Here is a 21,930-nt window from a genome sequence, read left to right as displayed (position 1 = left end):
GTTTAACAAAAGGAAAAACCAAAGAGGGGTAAAACCAAAACCTTCCATAAGAGTGTTGCCATGTTGAATTACTCGTTTTCCCTTTTCTGTTGCCCCTCACATTGTCCAGTGGTGCCATAATGGATGCTAAATTTGCACAGGGTTATTTATGAAGTTCCCTCCCTCACTTTCATTCTTTCTTTCTATATAGAGCATCCTGTCTTTTCCTACAACTAGAAAGCCAGATGAACAAGTAAGTCCTTCTCTGGCATGCTTAGGACACAGGAGTGCTTAGCCCATATTACAGTCCAAAAATTCAAAGCAGGCACTGGCACTTTAAATAGAGACACATTTTTAACACTAATACATGAATTCAGAGATCCCTCTTCCACCGATACACTTTCTCTTGAGAGATGAAGCCCTATTTTTTTTAAGCTTGAATGTTTGAATGTGGTGGTGGTCTTATTTGCTTATAAATATTAATCAGTTTCCACATTTGAGCTACCCAGAATAATTTATTGAATCTTAATAGCGAAGGTGTTGAATTACAGAGGTGCCATAGTAGCAGTTAAGATCTTGGATTGGCTCAGAGAGATCCAGTTACAATCTTCACTGTAAAAACATATGGACTACAAATCTTGATCAAGGCAAAACAATAGATGAAATCTACATAGACTTCTGCAAAGCCTTTGACTCAGTAGTACACGATAAACTTCTCCTAAAACTAAAATCCTATGGCATTTCAGGACCACTTCACAAATGGATATCTGCTTTTCTGTCTAAAAGACAACAAGTGGTCAAAATTGGCAATGCTTTATCAAATCCTGTTCCTGTCAAGAGTGGCGTTCCTCAAGGCAGAGTCCTTGGACCAACACTCTTCATACTATACATTAATGATCTTTGTGACCATATCTCAAGTAATTGTGTTCTCTTTGCTGACGATGTCAAACTATTTAACACCACAGACAATGCATCTATCATCCAAAAAGACCTTGATCATCTAACCACTTGGTCTAAAACTTGGCAACTCCAAATTTCAACCAGCAAATGCTCAGTCTTACATATTGGAAAAAAGAACCCAAACACTAAGTACATACTTGATGGACATTACCTTACAGATGACCTCCACCCCGTTAAAGACCTTGGAGTTTTCATGTCAAATGGTCTAAGTGCCAAAGCCCACTGTAACTACATAGCAAAAAAGACTCTAAGAGTTGTAAACCTAATCTTGCATAGCTTCTTTTCCAAAAACACTACACTACTAACCAGAGCATACAAAACATTTGCTAGACCAATTCTAGAATACAGCTCGCCTGTTTGGAACCCTCACCACATCTCTGACATCAATACAATTGAACGTGTCCAGAAATATTTTACAAGAAGAGTTCTCCATTCCTCTGAAAACAACAAAATACCTTATCCCACCAGACTTGAAATCCTAGGCTTAGAAAACTTGGAACTCCGTCGCCTTCGACAAGACCTAAGTTTAACTCATAGAATCATCTATTGTAATGTCCTTCCTGTTAAAGACTACTTCAGCTTTAATTGCAATAATACAAGAGCAACCAACAGATTTAAACTTAATGTCAACCGCTTTAATCTAGATTGCAGAAAATATGACTTCTGTAACAGAATCATCAGTGCTTGGAATACTTTACCTGACTCTGTGGTCTCTTCCCATAATCCTAAAAGCTTTAACCAAAAACTTTCTACTATTGACCTCACCCCATTCCTAAGAGGACCATAAGGGGCGTGCATAAGCGCACAAACGTGCCTACCGTTCCTGTCCTATTGTTTTTCTTTTCTTCTTCCTATATATATATATAGATGCTTATACCTCCCAATATTTACTCATATATATGTTTATATACTATATAATCTTTTTATATGATGTTGTGACAAAATAAATAAATAAATAAATAAATCTCTGCTGAATCACAAAGCTAATTGCAGGAACCTCTCTGGCTAATTTAATTTACAAGGTTATTGTTGCTTAGATAGGTATACAAATATGAATAATAAATAAATAAATAAATAAATAAAATAAATAAATAAGATAGAATTAGGGCAAGACTCCTATATACCGCTTTGACTTTTCAGAAAAAAAGGTAGAACATAAAGGCAGTAAATATTGCTACTGCTACTACTAATAATAGTAATTTGAGAATGTGTTGGGAATGAAATATGGCCAATCACTGCTACCGTAGGAAAAAATAGTGTCTCATCACATTCAAAACATGCACGATGGCAAGCACAGCATCATGTAGTACTTCATGTGGTCCTGATTCTATCCCTCTGTTAATGTAACCTAGGATTGTATTGGCTTTTTTGGCTGCTGCCCGCACACTGTCAAAGTGGACTTAATAGTCTTTAAAAAAAAAGTGGTCCTAACAGAACCAGGTTTATTTAAGAATAACGTTCAATAACTTGAACCCATAATACTAGAAAGAAATATGGTTTCACCCACAGACATCCATGGAAAGGGACAAAACAGAGGAATGACAAAGCATCCATAATAAGATCATAACTCACATTTTTTGGTCAGGTTTTCTTCACTGTGGTTGTAATGGATGCCTAGGAACATACCGGGAGATAGAGAATAACCAGATTTTTATTTCTCAGGGATGATGTGGCCCAAAATGTCTGAACGCAGTGGTTGGTGAAGTGTGCATCAGATGGTTAGAACAAGAAAACAATGACTGAGCTCCTAGAAAAAGCATCCAACTGACAGCACTTAGCACTTAGCTTTACAGCCCTCTCTAAGCAGTTTACAGAGTCAGCATATTGGCTCCAACAATCTCATTTTACTGACCTCGGAATAATAATAATAATAATAATAATAATAATAATAATAATAATAATAATAATAATAATAATAATAATAATAATAATAATAATAATAATAATAATATAATTTTTATACTGCCCTTCTCCCGAAGGACTCAGGGCGGTGAACAGGCAAAATAAAAACAACAATCAAATACATACAGTAGAATAAAATATTAATTAAAAAACTTATTTAAATTAGCCCAATCTAAAAATACTTTTAAAATCCCAAAACCTAATTTAAAAATTTAAAACCCTAAAAACAACTAAAATTCTATGCCAGTCCCACACGGATAAATAAATAGGTCTTAAGCTCGCGGCGAAAGATCCGAAGGTCCAGAAGTTGGCGAAGTCCAGAGGGAAGCCCGTTCCATAGGGTAGGGGCCCCCACAGAGAAGGCTGTGGAAGGAGGGAAGGCTGAGTCAACCATGAGTTTGTCAGGATTGAACTCCTGGCAACAAGCAGAATTAGCCTGCAATACTACATTCTAACCACTGCGCCATCATGAGAGGCTAAAGATTAGGATGGCTGACCATTCTGATGTGCTTTCTTAATCAGTCAGTCTAATAAATCTGGTGCATAATAATGATCTCCTTAAAAAGAATATTTCCTCACCCAAGATTTGTTCTCTTGCTTTAATCTTTACTGAAGACACCTCTGAATTGATATCAGGAGATACAGATTCAGCACCCACCCACCCCAATCTGTCAGTTGCTTGTTGGTATGGGAATGGGACAACTTGCCACAGCCAACTTGCTGCGGCCAACTCACCACAGGACAACTCGCTGTAGGACAATGTAACAATTCTCTTCCTCCTTTTGCAACCTTTCTTTAATGATTCTGTTCCACCATTTCTTTGATATTAGTGTCACGCTTGTCCCACAGGAAGTTGTCCTGTGGCGAGATGGCCATGGTGAGATGGCCATGGCGAATTGTCATAGACCCTGTTGGTATACTACTCCTTCTGAGCAATGTAGGTGTTGTGCCTCACCCGCCCTCCTCTCCTCAGCCGGGCCCCTCCCATCTCCTGCTATCTGAGCCAGAGACTGATAGTGAAGAAGAATGGCCTGGCATGCCTCCAGCCCCCAGCCCTGGCACCATGCCCGGACAGACTGAGCAAACAAACCTCCCTACAGTGTGTGAGCACGAAGCCAGCCACAAGCTAGAATTGCTGGCAGCTGAGGACGAAAAGACACAGTAGACAGATCCCCGCTTCCGGAGAATGGAGAGGCGACATCAGCAAAAGGAAGGGAGGGGCAGGCCTGGATAAGTACTGAGTCATGGAGCCACACCCCATGGCCTATATAAAGGATCTGCTTTCTGGCATTCCTTGAGCCAGGCAAAGTCTCATCTGGTTGCTGAAGTCACACCTTGGATTCCTGCCTGCCCTGAGAACTCTGACAGGAATTTGGCAAAGCTGCAGAGGCTTCGTGGCCATGCTTGATACAGACTTCCCAGACCCGGCCGTCAGAGGAGGAGTGGGACACGACGGTAGGTATTTCATATTCCTTATGGAAACCAAAGCCATACTTTTATTTACTCTGGCTTTGTTTCTCTGCAGGGAAGGATGAGTTTACTTACACACCATAGAATAAACTATTCAACTGCTAATTTATCATGTTGGCTTTGTTGTGGTTTCTTTTTTCAAAAAAAACCCAAATAAAATATAAATAAAACAAGATACCACATTCTCCATTGCTCCTTCCCCTTTCCATTTTTTCCCATTCCAACTTTAAATATTGTAGTATACATGCAACCTTCTGCACAGCCATCCATCAACCTGTGGATAACCTTTTGGCACACAGCAACTTGATTAAAATTAAGATTCTCCATCATAATAACATCTATTGGATATTAGCACATAGCAACATAAAATGAGATCAAGATTGAGATGACCAGCAAGCCAGAGAAATGTATATTCTTGATTTTTGTCCTAAAGAAATTTATAACTAACATTTATAATAAGGTGCCTATACTAATCTTTTTTTTAATATTCCTATCAAAATAACAGGGAATGAAAGATGAGTAACTGGAAGGATGATTGTTAGTGAACTCTCAGTCCAAGGGCTAGATGATGTACCTGCCTTAAATAATAATCCATTCTTGCAAATAAGGCATGGAGTCAGATCCCTGTAGCCTGTATTAAGAACCAAATGATATATGTTAATCCATAGTATAAACTCTAGAAATCTAACTCCATGTCTTATATTTAAGTATGTGACTAAGATAGCCACCAGACAAGAGGCAGGAAATGTGGTACAATATTTTCCCTTACTCCATTTTACTACTACTCTTTCTCTATTCCTAGGAGGGATTTTTCAAAAAGAAAACAATTTCTGGAGAACTTGAAACACAAATAAATTATACACATACATTGCTGGGAAGTCTATAGTTAGCACTCTTGTCAGAGGAACACCTGCCTGATTCTCCATGTGTCTGGCATGTATAGTGAATTCCTTAGCCAGTGGTCCTTCTCTAGTGCAATTGAGTGGCCATGGACCAAGTTGAAAGTGGAAAGCTGTGCTATTTAAATCTATAGCAGTGTGCATAATTCCTAACTACCAATTTTTAACAATGCACACGCACTTTTGCAGAGATTTCTCTTAGATGGAACAAATGAAATGATGTTCACTCTGGCTTCTGCCATTGGCTCTCTGCTAGAGAGGCTAATAAATAAAGATCTACAATATAACCAAAATTCCTTGGACCTATGCCCTGCAAGAGGTCTTTTCAGTGTGTATTGTTGTATGCAAGCTTCCAGTAGGCAAAGTGATTGAAGTTATGTTAGATGCTTAAAGTCTATTGCCTGGCCTACAAGATCAGTTGCCTTTCTAGAATCCAAACTATTTTATGATCACACAACTATGGGCTAAACCCAAATGCAGCTATGCAGACATGTAAAATAGAAATTACTACCCACAATTCCATCAAATCAGGCTTATCTCGTGTTGAACTTCATGAACACATTGTCATTTAAAAACAGTGGCCAATGCAACACTTCTTAAGTCCAGAGTTGATTAAAACCAAAACCTTTTATGGACAAAATGCTATATCAATCCCTTTTCTGCTTGAATGGGTATTTGAAATCACAACAGAACGATACTTTCTTCCTCAGAGAGAAATTCTTGAGGGAAACACAGATGAAAGTCAATGAGACACCAAATCCGTGTGGCAAAGAAGCCACAGAGCGGGGCCATTTTCTGCAGTCCTGCTTGGTTTCATTCTCAGTTTAAAGTAAAAGAAAGCCATTTCCTGGTTGATTTCAGTTACAATTGAAGATGGTTTTTCAATCTGACTAGCAGTAATACTTTTACAAAAGTTAAGGAAAAAATAAGGAAAGAAAGGAGAGAGAGAGAGAGAGGCAGAGAGAGAGAAATGGAAAAAGAGAAAGATTGAATGGAAATTACAGCTTAGCATTAGAGGGGAAATGATACTGCTGAACTGTTCAAGGAATTAGAATGTATGATACGAGCCAAAGAACTGCAAGTAAGCTAGATTTGAAGATGAAGCAAAATATTTTTAAAAGATTAATTTATTTTAAAAGGCTTAGCAAAATAGCTGGAATCTTTTTTGCTTTTTATTGGTGTGATAAAACAGTCGGTGACACCTGAATGCAGCAGTTCTTCCACACAACAAAGACACTGTGTTCCATTTAATAAATTGTCAATATAAAAATGATAAACCCCAACCACCAGGACATTTATTTTCCCCAGTAGCAAGTTATTTATCACTGTAAATTTGTTGCACTGCTGTTTCCTATAATGAATGCACCACCTTATCTTAATTATCAACAGCAAGATTTGGCTCGTTCATCTTATGAACCGTTATGTCCTGCTTGCTGTAACATGCCTCTCAATTCATTCGTATGCCTGGTGTGGTGGCAACTGATGCCTTCTCCAGTTTGGTGGCTTCAGGTGTGATGGACTAAAATGCCCATCATCCCAGGCCATAGTGCAAACCGCATTCCAACACTTCTGAAGGCCAACCAGCTTTCAGAGCAGACCTTCTACAACAGGAAGATTCCTGTTTTAATTTACATCACAATCTAGAACATTACTGTGTGCTACTTATACTGGTAGCAGCACAATATATTGTACTAAATTTTAAAAAGATGTCAACAGTGCATTTGGAACAAATGAAATTAACACTTGCTTGTTGACATTTAACAATTATTCAGTTAACATATGGAATGGGCTAAAACACGGGTGTCAAACTTGCATCATCACAGCATCGTCAGGTCATATATCAGGACTTTTCCCCCTTTTGCTAAACCGGGTGTGGGTGTGGCCAACATGTGACGCATGTGGCCTGTGTGCCCGGAGTTTGACAACCCTGGGCTACTAATTCTAGAGTGAGTCTTAAGCCCCTTCTGATAAATAAACAGTCTCAGGCTGAACTCTCAATTTAATCAGGATTTCTCTGATCCTACAGAAATAATATGGGCTAATATATAAGAATAATACATATGATTATTTTTAATTACACAATGATCGCTAATTCATGAACATACTAAAAAGAAATGTCATTCCAAAATCTCTGCAGTACCTTTGTTATAGAAACAGGTAGATGCACTGTTGCATTAATTTGGTAACCAACAGAACTGGTCCAACTTATTTAGGTTTAGAAGCAAAGTAGGATAAGATTGGGTTAGATCTTGGATCATGTCAGGATCTTCCTGGAATAAGACCAGTGGTGGGTTGCTCCCGGTTCAGTCCAGTTCTGTAGAACTGGTAGTAAAACCAGCGGGAGGCTCCGTTCACTGCCACGACATCATCATGGGTGATCTGCGCATGTGCAGAAGTTTCTGCTCATGTGCGCGTGCTCCTGTTGTAAATAGGTGGTAAGTAGAACCCACCCCTGGATATAACACATCATATTGTTGCCAAGAGCACTGCATGAATGTGCCCATGTAGTCAGCCAGAGTCAAGCTAATTTAAAGGAACTTTTAACATGTTAACATTGTAGTGATTTTATGTTATCAAGCCATTTTGAAGATTTTATAAAAAGTGACCAGTGTTCTGTCCCAGCCCTCACAAGTAGTGATAAGACATTTACTCGTGAGTAAAACAAACCCCCTTTTATATCAGGGCAATAACAATCTTTTATTCACATGGATAAATGAAGAATCAAACGTAATTAGTCCCAACAAACCTGGGTTTAGCCAAGAAATCCAAATTGCTTGCTGTATACTAGAAACGAACAGTTGTCTGTGACAACCAGCCAGTCCCAAACCCCTCCTATTTATTTCCCAGACAGGGAGGAGCTGGCTATCGTCTGCGTCTCCCTCTCCCTGAGAGCCAGCTTATTGTTTTCCTTTACTCTCTTCTCTTTTCCTCTCTAGGCAGATGCGCCTCTGGGATGGCCCCCATCTGTTCCTCCCCCTCAATCAGCTCAGGCCAGAAGACAGCTACCTCTTCACCTGGGGGAGGACAAAAGGCCTCTGCCTCTGCTTCTGATGCTGTTTCCTTATCAGAGCCTTCCAAAGGCTCTGAAGCTGGCCCAGGGTCTCCCTCCACCTCCTCCTCATCGAACTCTGCAGCTAGCTCTGCCGGCAGCCAACGGACCACAACAACCAGTTCTTTCATTCCATAATATAGACTGTATAATTTAAATGTACAATGAGATCCATGGCACAGGGTTAAACCACATTTTAAATTTCAAGATGGATCGAGAAACCATCTGTTTAAACCCTGCAGACACTGAGCTCAAGGTCAGTGGATTAGCTACATAAGGCAGTTCTTTGTGTTTGTGTTTTCACTATACACGGGTTTCTTAACTAAGGGTTCAGAGATTCTAGGAGATTTCTCAACCCTTACTTCATAAACCAGCATAAAGACACCAATATATGATTGGGCTTGGCAAGAAAAAAACAGAAAATAGGCCAAATTCCTATTCAGCCATAATCTCTCCCTCATGAAAAATCGGTGCTATGATACTCAGTGTTATCTTATGAGATTCTTGTTCCTAAAACGAGAAGCCCAGAGAAGAAGCTGAACTTGTCATGTACACATATAATTCTAAAATACCAAATTCAAGGAAAAGGTTAAAAAAAATTACCTCTTCTAAATTACTGTATGAAACAGCTTCGAAAGGTTCTTGCAAACTTTCTAATTCATCTTGCAGTACCCTAATTATCTTTCAGTAACTGAATCCATACAGGCCTGGGAGATGCATATTCATTAGAAAATTATAGATCAGCATTTGTATTAGATGATCAACTGACAATCACAGTAACATATAGTATCGGTTTAAAGGCAAGCAAGACATTAATTAAAGACCTTGCTACTAAATGAAAAAGATGAAAGCCCTAATAATTCTTAACAGGCACTACCAGGACAATAACTAACTCTCAGAGGATATTAATGTATAATTGAAAAAAAAAATACTAATGGCCTTAGTGCAACATCCTGCTCAATTCCCTGTCAAAAGCATATGTTATCTTTTCGGGTAAAAAAGTGTTTTAGGCTATATTTTTTCATTCAACCTGAAGGATTATCCTCATATAATTACACATCCTGCAAAGAGAAAGACTTCATCCTTAAGTATTTGCCAAAATTATAAATTGCTTTTATTTATAGATGAGGCTAAAGTTATTTAAAATGCATTGAGTACTTCTACCCCTGCTCTTTATCATCAAGAATATCAACTTAAATTAGCATTCTTAATTATGTCCTTGAAATGGAAGAAGGCTACAAATCATTTCAATATGGGGAAGCTCGGCTCTGGCGGAGGGAGCTGAGAGTTGCATGAAATAAGAATCAGTTCCAGCAAAACAAACCCTAATTTATAGCATGGTCCTCTCGGCTGTTGAACCAGCAAGATGTTCTTCAATCCCCAGAATCTTTAATGTCCTGTGTAACCTTGACAGATTTAACACCTGCTGCAAAGGTAAAATTGAAAACTGACACCTGAAAATAGGCAAGCACATCTAGAGCCCAAGGTAACATAATATCTCAATGATTTAGAATTTGCATTTCATAAAACAGGGCTCAGAAATAGTATTTCGCAAGAATCTGATGATACTAATCACATGCTGTAGAGATACTTGCGTATTCTTCCCATGCATTAGCTTTATCCGTTGCTTCCTACTCACAATGACAAAAAATACTCACCACTCAGATGATAAACAAAATTACAGGAAGACATGAAGATACACTTCGTTAGGGCAAGCCTGTTCTCTGCTTATATGTAATCATAATTTAACTCCCACAATAAGCACAATATAATGAAATCACAAATATTGAAAAGCTGACAACCCAGGTTTGAGACCCGAGTGTTGCACGATGGGGTGAGCTCCTGTTACATGGTCCCAACTCCTGCCAACATAGCTGTTCAAAAACATAAAAATGCAAGTAGATAAATGCAAGTAGTAGACAAATCCACTTCTCTAGGAAAGTAACAGCATTCCATGCACCTCGGCATATAGTCATGCTGGCCACATGACCACGGAAATGTCTTCAAACATTTCATACTTCGTCAGCTAGGAAACAGAGATGAATACCACCGCCCTAGAGCCAGACATGAAAACCTTTACCATTTGATTGTTTATATTGCTATTACTACTACAGTTGCTTATATCCCACTTTTCAGAATAATGTTCTTCCCAAAAAAGGTTGCAAAGAATATAAATAAAATACTAATTAAATTACAAACAGCTGATAGGTGGACTCCTCAGCTCCAGAAGGTATGGTCCGCCATGAACAAGAATCAAGACTGTGATCATTAGTTTCCAAAATATATGAAATCTACTGACAATTATCTCTTCCTGCCAAGCCATATGATGTCAAATAATAAGGTACGATTGGCTATAACTATAATGGCACGATCTAGGAAGATGTACAAACTTTGGGACTTCCCATCCATGGAAGTTGTGAGAACCTGCTGGATTTCACCCCTGCTATTACTTCAAGGCAGAGAGAGTGATGATTCTTCAGGACACCAAGGTTATGATCAGGCTCCTGATTTTTAAGTGATGGGCTGTAAATTGTTTTTGAATCTGGTCTGAAGTTTTGAAGCCTTGGTGCCTAGGAAATTCCACTAATTCCAGCTCCCACCATTAGTGCAGAGTAATGACATAAATTCTCCTGCATATGGCAGCCTTCAATCATTCAAAATAATAGTAATAAATCTATATGACAAGTTCTTCCTGTAATGTATTTGAATTTTAGGAGGGAAATTTGGGCGAAAAATGCACGTTGCTGATTGGCTGATGCCTCAGCCAATATACTATTTAAAGAGGGGTTTTTGCCTGTTGGCTTTTGCTGGGATCACAATAAACTACAGAGCTGTTGTCACTTGTATCATCTCCTGCCTCTTCATTGCCCAAACCTAACACTTCCCTTTTTTCTATCCATTCCCATGTCTTGACATCTGCTGACCCAAAGTCGATAATGACTTACATTCTCACATAATGCATATCTAATTATTTTCAAAGGTAGTGTTAATAGTTTATTAAATAATAAAGAATTAGGATGCTCCTTATAAGAGCTAATCTTAATTTTCTAACAGCTGATTTTTTAAAATCTTTGCTTGCAAAGAGCAATGAACTACGGTAGTAAGTAGATCCAATGTAGCTGATCTGGCCATGCCTTCTCCTCTTTCATGCTTTTCTTTTGGGAATTGTAAAATGTCACTCTTGTCCTGGAAGATTATGAAGCTTGTTTCTCTTTTTTTCTTATCTCCCTTTTGTTGCATTTTTCAAAGGTTAAAAAATAGATTTAAAAAGGAGGTGGGGAAGCAATTGGTGTTTTTTTTTTCTCCTCATTGAAGTCTGAGCTCATGTTTTCAAATGAAAATGGGCCCAAAGTCCAGCTGATACTTAGTTCCCCAGTACTAATTCCATATTTTGGCTTCAGCAAATAATATGGCATTCAAATAACATAGCACAAGACTTGTTCAAACAGCTGAAGAGGTTGTAGAAAAAATGCTTTTAAAGGGTTCTGATGATCCCAGCTGAGTTGCCTGATCATCAGAGGCTTTTTTTTTTACTTTTAAAAGCATTTTTTCAGCCAAAGAAAAAATGCTTTTAAAAGTTAAAAAAAAGCCTCTGATGATCGCGTGGCTCAGCTGGGCATGGAGGGGGCAGGGATTTTTGCTACCGGTTCTCCGAACCACCTGCCGCCATTGCTACCGGATCAGGCGATCTGGTCCAAACCAGGAGCATTTCACCCCTGGTGTGGCTCTTATCACCATTTCAAGGCTGTTGAGTCAGCGCTATCCAAAGACATTTCTGTTTTATTAAACAAATTTATATAGCTGCCCAACTCACACTCAGTGATTCTGGGCAGTGTACAGCATTAAAACTCCACAATTAAAATTTCACCTACCCCCCACCCAATGGGTGGCCACAGCAGAGTCAAACAAGCCACTTGATCAGCTCCAAATGGGATCCTGAGGCCCACTGACAAAACGTTTTCTACAAGGCCTTGCAGAAAAGTAACAAGATGGAGGCTAATCTTATCTCTGGGGAAATGATATTCTAAAGGGAGGGTGGCACCACAGACAAGGTCCTTTTCCTAGGTACCACCAGATGTTCTTTCTTGATAATTGGGATATATACATTTACATATATACAGTGGTGGGATTCAAAAAATTTTTACTACTGGTTCTGTGGGCATGGCTTGGTGGGTGTGGTTTGGTAGGCATGGCAGGGGAAGGATACTGTAAAATCTCCATTCCCTCCCCACTCCAGGGGAAGGCTATTGCAAAATCCCCATTTCCTCCTGATCAGCTGGGACTCGGGAGGCAGACAATAGATGGGGTGGGGCCAGTCAGAGGTGGTATTTACTGGTTCTCCGAACTACTCAAAGTTTCCGCTACCAGTTCTCCAGAACTGGTCAGAACCTACTGAATACCACTTCTGATACTCTGTGATGCATTACCCATTAGAGATTATTAATTTTATTACTGAAAAAGGATAAGAAATGAGTTTGATAACGGACACTGCAATTTGTGGTTGCTAGAGTTTTATTGGACTATTAAAAGAGGTGATATTATTTTAGCCTGTGATAAACTGAAATCAGTAATTAACAAAACTGCACCCTCCATAATTTAAAATCAACGATACTTTTTTAAAATTAGTTTTTTTTTCCTCAAGAGTATTCTGACAGCATTGATTGGGCCAAGTTAATGACATTCACTAGAATATTTTGACACGCTCAAGCTGTTTCAAGATGACGATTTGCTATCCTGTGAATTTGAAAATTCCAGATTTTCCAAGGTTTGTTTCTTGGATACATTTGTAAATGAAATACAATAATAGAATAGAATAAATACAAGTAATACTATTTTGTTATGTACAGACTCAGTGTAATTTGCCCATAAGTAGAAAATTCCAAGGGCCAAATCATATCTATCACTTTACAGGCAAGAACTGCTTTATTCCCACTGATTGCATTATAGGAAATCCTCAACTTACAACTATTTGTTTAGTGACCATCAAAAGTTACAATGACACTGAAAAAGTGACTTACGACTGCTTTTCACACTTATGACCTTTGCAGCATCCCCATGGTCACATGATCAAAATTTGGGCGCAACTGATATATATGTATGACATTTGCAGTGTCCTGAGGTCCTGTGATCACCTTTTGCAAACTTCTGACAAGCAAAATCAATGGAGAAGCCAGATTTACTGTTACTAACGTAACAACTGCATTGATTCATTTAACGACCGTGGCAAGAAAGGTTGTAAAATGGATCAAACTCATTTAAAAATTGTTTTGCTTATCATCACAAATTTTGGCGCCCATTGTGGTCATAAGTCAAGGACTACTTGCATTTCTTTCTTATAACATGAGTAATAGGGAGAGAGAGAACATAGGTAAAGGTAAAGGTTCCCTTCGCACATATGTGCTAGTCATTCCTGGCTCTAGGGGGCATTGCTCATCTCCATTTCAAAGCCAAAGAGCCAGCACTGTTCAAAGACGTCTCCGTGGTTATGTGGCTGGCATGACTCAATGCCAAAGGCGCACGGAACGCTGTTACCTTCCCACCAAAGGTGGTCCCTATTTTTTCTACTTGCATTTTTTACGTGCTTTCGAACTGCTAGGTTGGCAGAAGCTGGGACAAGTAACAGGAGCTCACCCAGTTACGTGGCACTAGGGATTCAAACTGTTGAACTGTTGACCTTTTGATCGACAAGCTCAGCATCTTAGCCACTGAGCCACCATGTCCCTTAGAGAGAACATATTTATCCGTAAAACTAGGAGAGATTGCCCCACCTAGTCTGGAGGTGATTATCTCACTAGAGAGTCTCTGTTAGAAATACAATTATTTTTTTGTGACATTTTCACCTTTCCTGGAACCATTTTTACTATTCCTAATCGCAATAGCAATGTTTGAAAAGCAAAACTGTCTTAGAACTTAAACATGTTCAAGAAGCATAGATGAATATAATCAATAAAAAAATTTTTTTTGTGGAATAGGATTCACGGCTGCTTTTTGACTAAAAAGGATAAACACTCATTACGGTAATAGAATAATAATCAGTAATATAGTAATGAACGGAAATGATAATAATATAATATTAATGAAAGGATATATCTTCAGAATAAATCATATTTGGATATTCCCACATAAATCTTTGAGTCACTACTTTAATATGCACACTTAACTAGAAGAAACCATTGATGTCCGTGAGATTTACTTCTGAGTAAACATTAAAAGAGTTGCATTACTTTTTTCACTTCTCCAGTTGCGAGAAGTTCCTTTTCCTTGGTTTCTAATATATTTCATAACCGCTATGATGTGCTTCAAATATTGTTTCAACCCTGATATAACTAGCATTTTTTTTAAAAAAAAAAAGAATATTTTTCAGTCCAGGTCTACATTTTTATATGTATAACTGAAATGTTATGTATACACACAAAGACACACACACACACACACACACTTGTACTATATTTGTAAATAACTAAGTAGGGCATAATCAGTAAGCAAAGGGAATAAAAACGCTCTGCAGTGGGAACTTCCCGTCCCTCGCAGGACTTAATCTGATATTCCTCAAGCCAGAACAAAGTAGCTCTATCTCGTTGCAAATCCCTCATTCGTGCAAAATGAAGGTTCATCTAAAGTGCAGTAATAAATAATACATGGCAAGCATATTTCTGAAAGGTTACTCTGTCACCAAGTTAATTTTGGAATAACATGACTCAAACCAGCTGCAGTCTGAGGAAGAAGACTTAAATGTTTTGACATGCCTGAAATCTCAGACTTTGATTTCAGTTTTCAGTATCTTTTTAAAAATCCCCAGTTCCTTTTAGAAATAGACTTTGTCATTGCCTTGACAGGAAATCTTAGCCCAGGACCGCTACCCTTTGGCCTACTGGCTCATCCACTTTTCTCCTCTTAAATCAACGGCTGAAAAGGTTACCCCGCTTTTTGTCAACTTTGTCACACAAACTGTTCCTGTCACACTTATTTCGAAAGGACACTGACAGTGTTTTAAAAGTGTCACCTTGCTGAAAGCAGACTTGGAGTCTAACGAGGTGCTGAGGATCAATTTTGGAAGCATCACTCCCACCATTTTTGAAGGAGTTGGCAAATAACTCAATTTACTGTTTTCTATATCGCAGAAAATTCTTTCGGTTGGTATGAGCATTCATTTCACACTGTGGGTTTCAGTATTTGTAGTAGTTGGAAAGAGTTCGATCAAAAGGCATTTAAAGTAACTGAGGGAAGGAGGGAGGGAAGGAAGGAAGGAAGGAAGCACAGTGCTGCTAAGCCATGAGAAACCAAGCAGATCAAGTCAATGAAGAGAAATGGGATGAAGGACAGAGAATCTACGACAGGGCAATGGTGGGAGAGAAATTAGTAGCAATAGCAATAGCACTTAAGACTTATATTCTGCTTCATAGTGCTTTACAGCCCTCTCTAAGCAGTTTACAGAGTCAGCATATTGCCCCCAACAATCTGGGTCCTCATTTTACTCTCCGCGGATGGATGGAAGGCTGAGTCAACCTTGAGCCAGACAGGATCGAACTCCAATAGAATTAGCCTCCAATACTGTATTATTAGAATTAGCCTCCAATACTGTATTCTAACCACTGCATCACCATGGCTGCTTAGATTCTTAAGGAACTGAGGACATGGGAAAAAGAAAGGAGGAGTTTAGGATAGAAGAATAAGGATAGAAAAACCCTGCGGTCTAGGACAAAGAAAAAGGGGAAAAGCTCAGAGGTGGAATTTAGCAGGTTCTGACCAGTTCTGGAAAACCGATAGTGGAAATTTTGAGTAGTTTGAAGAACCAGTAAATACCACCTCTGTCTGGCCCTGCCCCCATCTATTCTCTGCCCCCCCGAGTCCCAGCGGATTGGGAGGAAATGGAGATTTTACAGTAGCCTTCCCCTGCACATCTACCAAGCCACGCCCACCAAGCCACACGACACCCACCAAGCCACACCCACAAAACCAGTAGTAAAAAAATTTGAATCCTACCACTGGAATGGCTACAGAAAACAAGTAGATGAGGGAGCGATTGGAAAACAAATTTATAGGACAGCAAAACCAACATGGGCCACAAGTGCCTGGTGATGGACTTGCAAATAAAAAAAAAAGGTTCTAATGTCCACTTAGCCAGGAAGTCCACCTTGGGCCAAACTTGCCTCTACAAGCTTGTTGGAAGAATAAAATGGAAATGGAAATATTCTGAAGGCCAGCTCAAGCTACCAGAGCAAAGGTGAATTATTCATTCAGTAAACAGACAAATAAAGTTGTTAAAGTCATTGTCCAGCTTTATTCTTGGAATCTCATTGGCCTTTGACTAGCCAGAAAATGAAGATATATTACAGGAGGCATTCAGAAATCCCAATGTTACAGTCCAGCAGATGCATCAGCAACCATTTTCACCTTCACTGCAGAAATTTCTCCATTTGCATAAAATCTGGCTGAACGTGCTGAAGAATTGGACAATTTTGGCAGATCCGCCACAGTCCAGGAATTCATTATACCAACAAGTTGGAAAAACAGCTGATTTCATTTAAATATATTTTGGCATATGTCAAGAATGCTGGATTAACCCCAGGAAAATTAGTATGCAAACAGATTCTTTGCACAGAGTACACAATGCAAAAGAGTAAAAAAAAAATCTCTCAAATATTATGTATGTAATAATCTATTAACCAGCATGTAAACCACTAACACGCTATGCCTTAACGTTTGGGAATATTAACAGAACCCTTTTTATGAACATATTGTATAGTCTGGCTTGCATCTCATCATTTACTAAGTAAGAAACTAATTATTTGAAGATAATGAGAATTGGTTTTGAAATAGCTGGGAGAAATCAACACACACAATTAATGTCACACATTAGGAAATTACAGGTACCTCATTCGCATCACTGCTTTCAGTGTAACGTGCAAAGAAAGAGACAAATTATTAAATTCTGTCCTACAGCTCGGCAAACACAGGGCTCCGTCCGGCCGAATGGATGCCTCTGTAAGCCCCATTGACTTCAGTGAGGAGAGGTAAGTACACTACACGTTTGCCCCTCTTCAGCTGAAGTCAATGGGACTTAAGCCTTACAAATAGCAGCTGATTCATGCCGACATTATCTCATAGTAGCTGGTCCAGATAATTAAAACTGACAGGCAAACATATTTAGGCAGCATGACAAAAGATGCGCATTTCCAGTCTGCTAGGAAACTATATGAAGCTTGAGAATAAACATATGTAAAAGATTCATATTCAAGAGATACTTCATTTTGGCAAGAATTTGGGAATCAGATGAGAGGGAGAAGCCTCAAAATACATATAACAAATGCCATCCAATAGAATATTTCTGCAACATCCAAACTGGGTCAGTCAACAGGACCAGAGGTTTAGTCTTCCAAGCTTTTGGACTCGTGCTAGAACCCATCCTCAGGGAACTTCTCTCTACCGAAATGTGTGCTTTGGGCTATTTTATGTGTCATATTTATGGGGTGCCTTCCTATTGGTTGATTGGTATGTTCATGGCCAGCAATTGGCTGTTGCTTCCTTGTGCTGCCAAGTCCTTGGCTCCTAAATACCTAATAAGCTGGTGGTAAAGCTGCATTCCTCTTGAGTGACAAGGGGCCCGATTCCTGGGCTTCAGCCATTTCCCTGGCTATTTTTGTACCTGCACAGCCAACAATCTTAGCAACTGAGAAGTTGAATGTATGTTCTTTTTCTTTACAATGTGAACCTTCATTCATGGAATATTTGCCTTAATTTGTGGAATATTTCTGCCTTTGCTTGCTATCAGCACTGCTTCCCATAGCAAATATTGAAGGCCAACAGGACTGAGCCAAAATGGAAACAATGGGAAAGAAGTGTGAATATTAAGCAAAAATTTACAGTATGCAAATATAGGGATGGGGAATTTTAAAGGATTTTCTCTTTCCTTTTCTCTTTTAAAACAACCATTTAGATGGATGGCATTGGGCCTGCATAGAGATATCCAAGAGCCACAAATTTAACAGCTGAATAGGAATAATGGAATATTGCATGGAGGAATTGATTGCTGGAGCCTCTTACAAGTTATATAAGTATTGCAAGATTGTTTCTGAAGAATAACATGCCCAACTCTTTGGCTTCATCTTGGACAGAAGCATTCACGTTAGAGATAAAAATACAATAAATAACACACTGCACTCATTTTTACTTCAGCCTGCCTTCAAAGTACAGGTAGTCCTCGACTTATGGCCGCAACTGAGCACAACATTTATGTTGCTAAGTGAGACGTTTGTTAAGTGAATTTTAGCCCATTTTGCTACTTTTTTTTGCCACAATTGTTATATGAATCACTGCAGTTGTTAAGTTAATAACAAAGTTGTTAAATGAATGTGACTTTCCCATTGACTTTACTTGTCAGAAGGTTACAAAAGATGATCCCAGGATTCTGCAAGTATCATAAATATGAACCAGTTGCCAAGCATACAAATTTTGATCACATGACCATAGGAATGCTGCAATAGGCGTAAGTGAGAAAAAGGGTCACTTTTTTCAGTGACTTTGAATGAAATGAACTAAATGAACTGTTGCAAATTGAGGACTACCTGTATTCTCCAGCTCACATCAGAAGCAGAATCTGAGCCATAGAAGTCATTTTTGTCTACCTCCATTTCATACCTTATTCCATATCAAAAGTCCTTGTTAGCTTCCCAGTTTCCATCTTTCTTTCTTAGCTACTGATGCAGCACGACTACAGTATATCTCTCAGGGACCTTAAGCTATGCACTCCAGAATACAACTGTTCAACTTGTTACAAGTTAAGGATAGAGGGAAGGAGGGAGGGAGGGAGGGAGGGAGGGAGGGAGGGAGGGAGGGAGGGAGGAAGGAAGGAAGGAAGGAAGGAAGGAAGGAAGGAAGGAAGGAAGGAAGGAAGGAAGGAAGGAAGGAAGAGAGTGGAAAGGAAGGGAAGGTCTTCAAAGAAAAACCAGAAAGTCCAGTTGCCTCTTGAAAAAGCACCTTTGGGACCCCTAGTCCTTCTTTTCTCTGGACTGGCCATACCCAAGTCCTGCAACCCTTTCTTCATATGTTTTCATCTCCTGACCTTTTAATCAGTTCCTCTGTGCAAAGCTCTTCTTTGCACTTTTCCATAGTCTCAGCATCTCTTACTAAGGATTTACAAAGCGGTACTAATACTTCATGTCTGGAAATCAGGAGGATTCCAACTTTTTGCACCTCAGAGAGTCACTACGGTATTTACCTTTTGTGAAACTGTCAATTAACTGCATCTCAATAGCAGGCATGCGTTCAAAGTTGCAGAAAGAGCTTGTGCTTAATTTGTGCCATATGCTTCTGTTTACTTAGGGATTCGTTGAACTCTAATTTGACCAGGAATGCCTGTATGCAGTTGCATTGCTAAGAATGTAGAGGATTCTGCTCCGAATGGCCCTTAACGGTGCTGCTCTGAAGGACCAGTTAACTGCACCAGGCTCTCAAAATTTTCACAGATCTCTGAAAGGCTGTGTTTCTTATGCAAGTTCTTTTGAAAATTGTATTTCCTTTTCCACCTGCTGCCATTCTGGTACAAAATCAATGAGAAGCAACAATATTTCAAACACTAAAGGAAAATGGGAGTGCCCTTGGAAGAGCCTGCTTCAAGTCCTACATCATACCCAACTCCCCTGGGACTATGAGAAGAGCTTCCGATATTCCTGGCTTTCTCACGCACCCTCTTAGAACTGCTTTTGAGCAGATGTCAGTCCGGTCCCCAAAGCTGCCTGCAAGACAGGGCATGAAAGATTCATCTCATTGCCACCTCCAGGCACATCAGTCGTTATGCTGCATGAAAAACTCTCTGGTACATAAAAAGGCATGTCTGCATCCATCACGGCTGATAGCTTGCGCTTGATTATGAGGAAATCACCCGACGCCTTTAAACTAAGATTCCCATCTAAAATTATATGTCATTTTGCAACAATTTTCAATGGATAGCAGGCTTGGCGGCGTATCCGGCAGTAGATGTTTGTATTTACTATAGAGGAGTCAAAAGAACCGAGCCAAAAGGCATTCCTACAAGTACAGATAACTTCACACCCTTCCAGTGCAGACTTTTAATAGCGGTGATTGGTCAAAGCACAGTGCTCCCAAATGGAAAGAGTTTTGGGAAAATGTCCCTTTGTAGCAGCTGATTATCAGAGCTGGTTACTATGGGGAAACTGTTTCCTAGTCCAACTAGAATCATTTTTCACATCCATTCTTAGCAATAGCTGGCCATTGTCATATCCCCCTATCCAGGATTCGATAAGCACTGGCATTATATGCTAGTTTGGTAAATTATTCTGAAATGGCTTTTTTTTTTCATTGCCCATAAGTGCTTTAAAATCTATAGCACATAAAAAGAAAGTTGGACAGTTCACTTCTTAATATGGAAGTTAGGAAGTCACCTTATATTGAACCTTGAACCAGTAACCTAGTCCAGTATGGTTGACTCTGGATGGTGGTCCCTCTTGACAGTTTTGGAGAGGAGATACCAAGGACTGAATCTGAGATGTTTTGAATGCAAATCAAGTGCTCAGATGATGAATTATGGACCTTTCCCAGCCCAATGTGACAAGATGACATATTTGATTCTTAATCAAATAAGACAAAATGAGGTATTTCATTCTCAGTCTAACAGGCCAAATGACATATTTGATTACTAATAAACCTACAGAATCTTCTGTCCAAGTCTGAATTAAATGGCGGCAGGGGCCACAAATACAACAGAAACCAGAAGAGGGGAGAATTTGCATTAATGATAACAAGCAGCAGAGGATAGTCTTGAGGGAACACAGAAAGAAGGGGAACAGATAGGTTGTCAATCCCTCATTGGTTGTGAAATTACAAAATCCACAAGTCCACTGCTTAAAACACTCTTAATTACATCTGGCATCAAGCAACATACACAGGTATTTAAAAAGGAACCACACAAAATTGTTGTGTTTCTTTGTTTCCTCGCATCCCGGAGTCTTCTCACAACTGTCTCTTCGTGATCTCCTGGTGATCTCTCAGTAGAACTGAAGTCACTGATTGGTGGAAGATATGGAACCCTGATAAAGCAAAGTTCAACAACAAAGATCACATAGAAAGCTGTTCATATACAACTCTGGAAGAAGGCAGGGCAGATGGTATATGAAAGCTTAGGATATGAAGCTACACTTTAGAGAAGGCATCCTTCTATGTGGCCCATCCCTGTATGCTTCACTAATAACATGCATTCATGAGGATACTTCACGTATTTTCATTAATAACATAAAGTAACATACAATCATATATTGATTACAGTGGTTGCCTGTTGAAGTATGTGCAGATCAAGGAGAAAACTTGAAATACTGATTGAGCTGTTTAGAGCCCCCAACACTATCAAACTGATGATGGCTTCCCATTAAAAATGACATTTAATCTAAAAGCAAAGGTCTTTTTATTCCTTCCATTTTCAATCATGTCTGATTATGGGGATTACCAGGACAACTCCCTGCAGTTTTCTTAGCAAGGTTTTTCAGGAGTGATTTGCTCCCTTCCTAGAGCTGTGAAAAAGTGGGTGCCCCAAGGTCACCCAGCTAGCTTTGTACCTAAGGCAGGACGTAGGTCTCCCAGTTTCTAGCCTGATGTCTTAACTAGTACACCAAACTGGATCTCAGAAAGGTCTACACTTCTAGATATATTTTTCACATT

The sequence above is a fragment of the Ahaetulla prasina genome, chromosome 1 (assembly GCF_028640845.1).
Source record: "Ahaetulla prasina isolate Xishuangbanna chromosome 1, ASM2864084v1, whole genome shotgun sequence".
Taxonomy (NCBI): domain Eukaryota; kingdom Metazoa; phylum Chordata; class Lepidosauria; order Squamata; family Colubridae; genus Ahaetulla; species Ahaetulla prasina.
The sequence above is the reverse complement of the archived record's forward strand: the minus strand, read 5'-3'. Positions refer to the sequence as shown.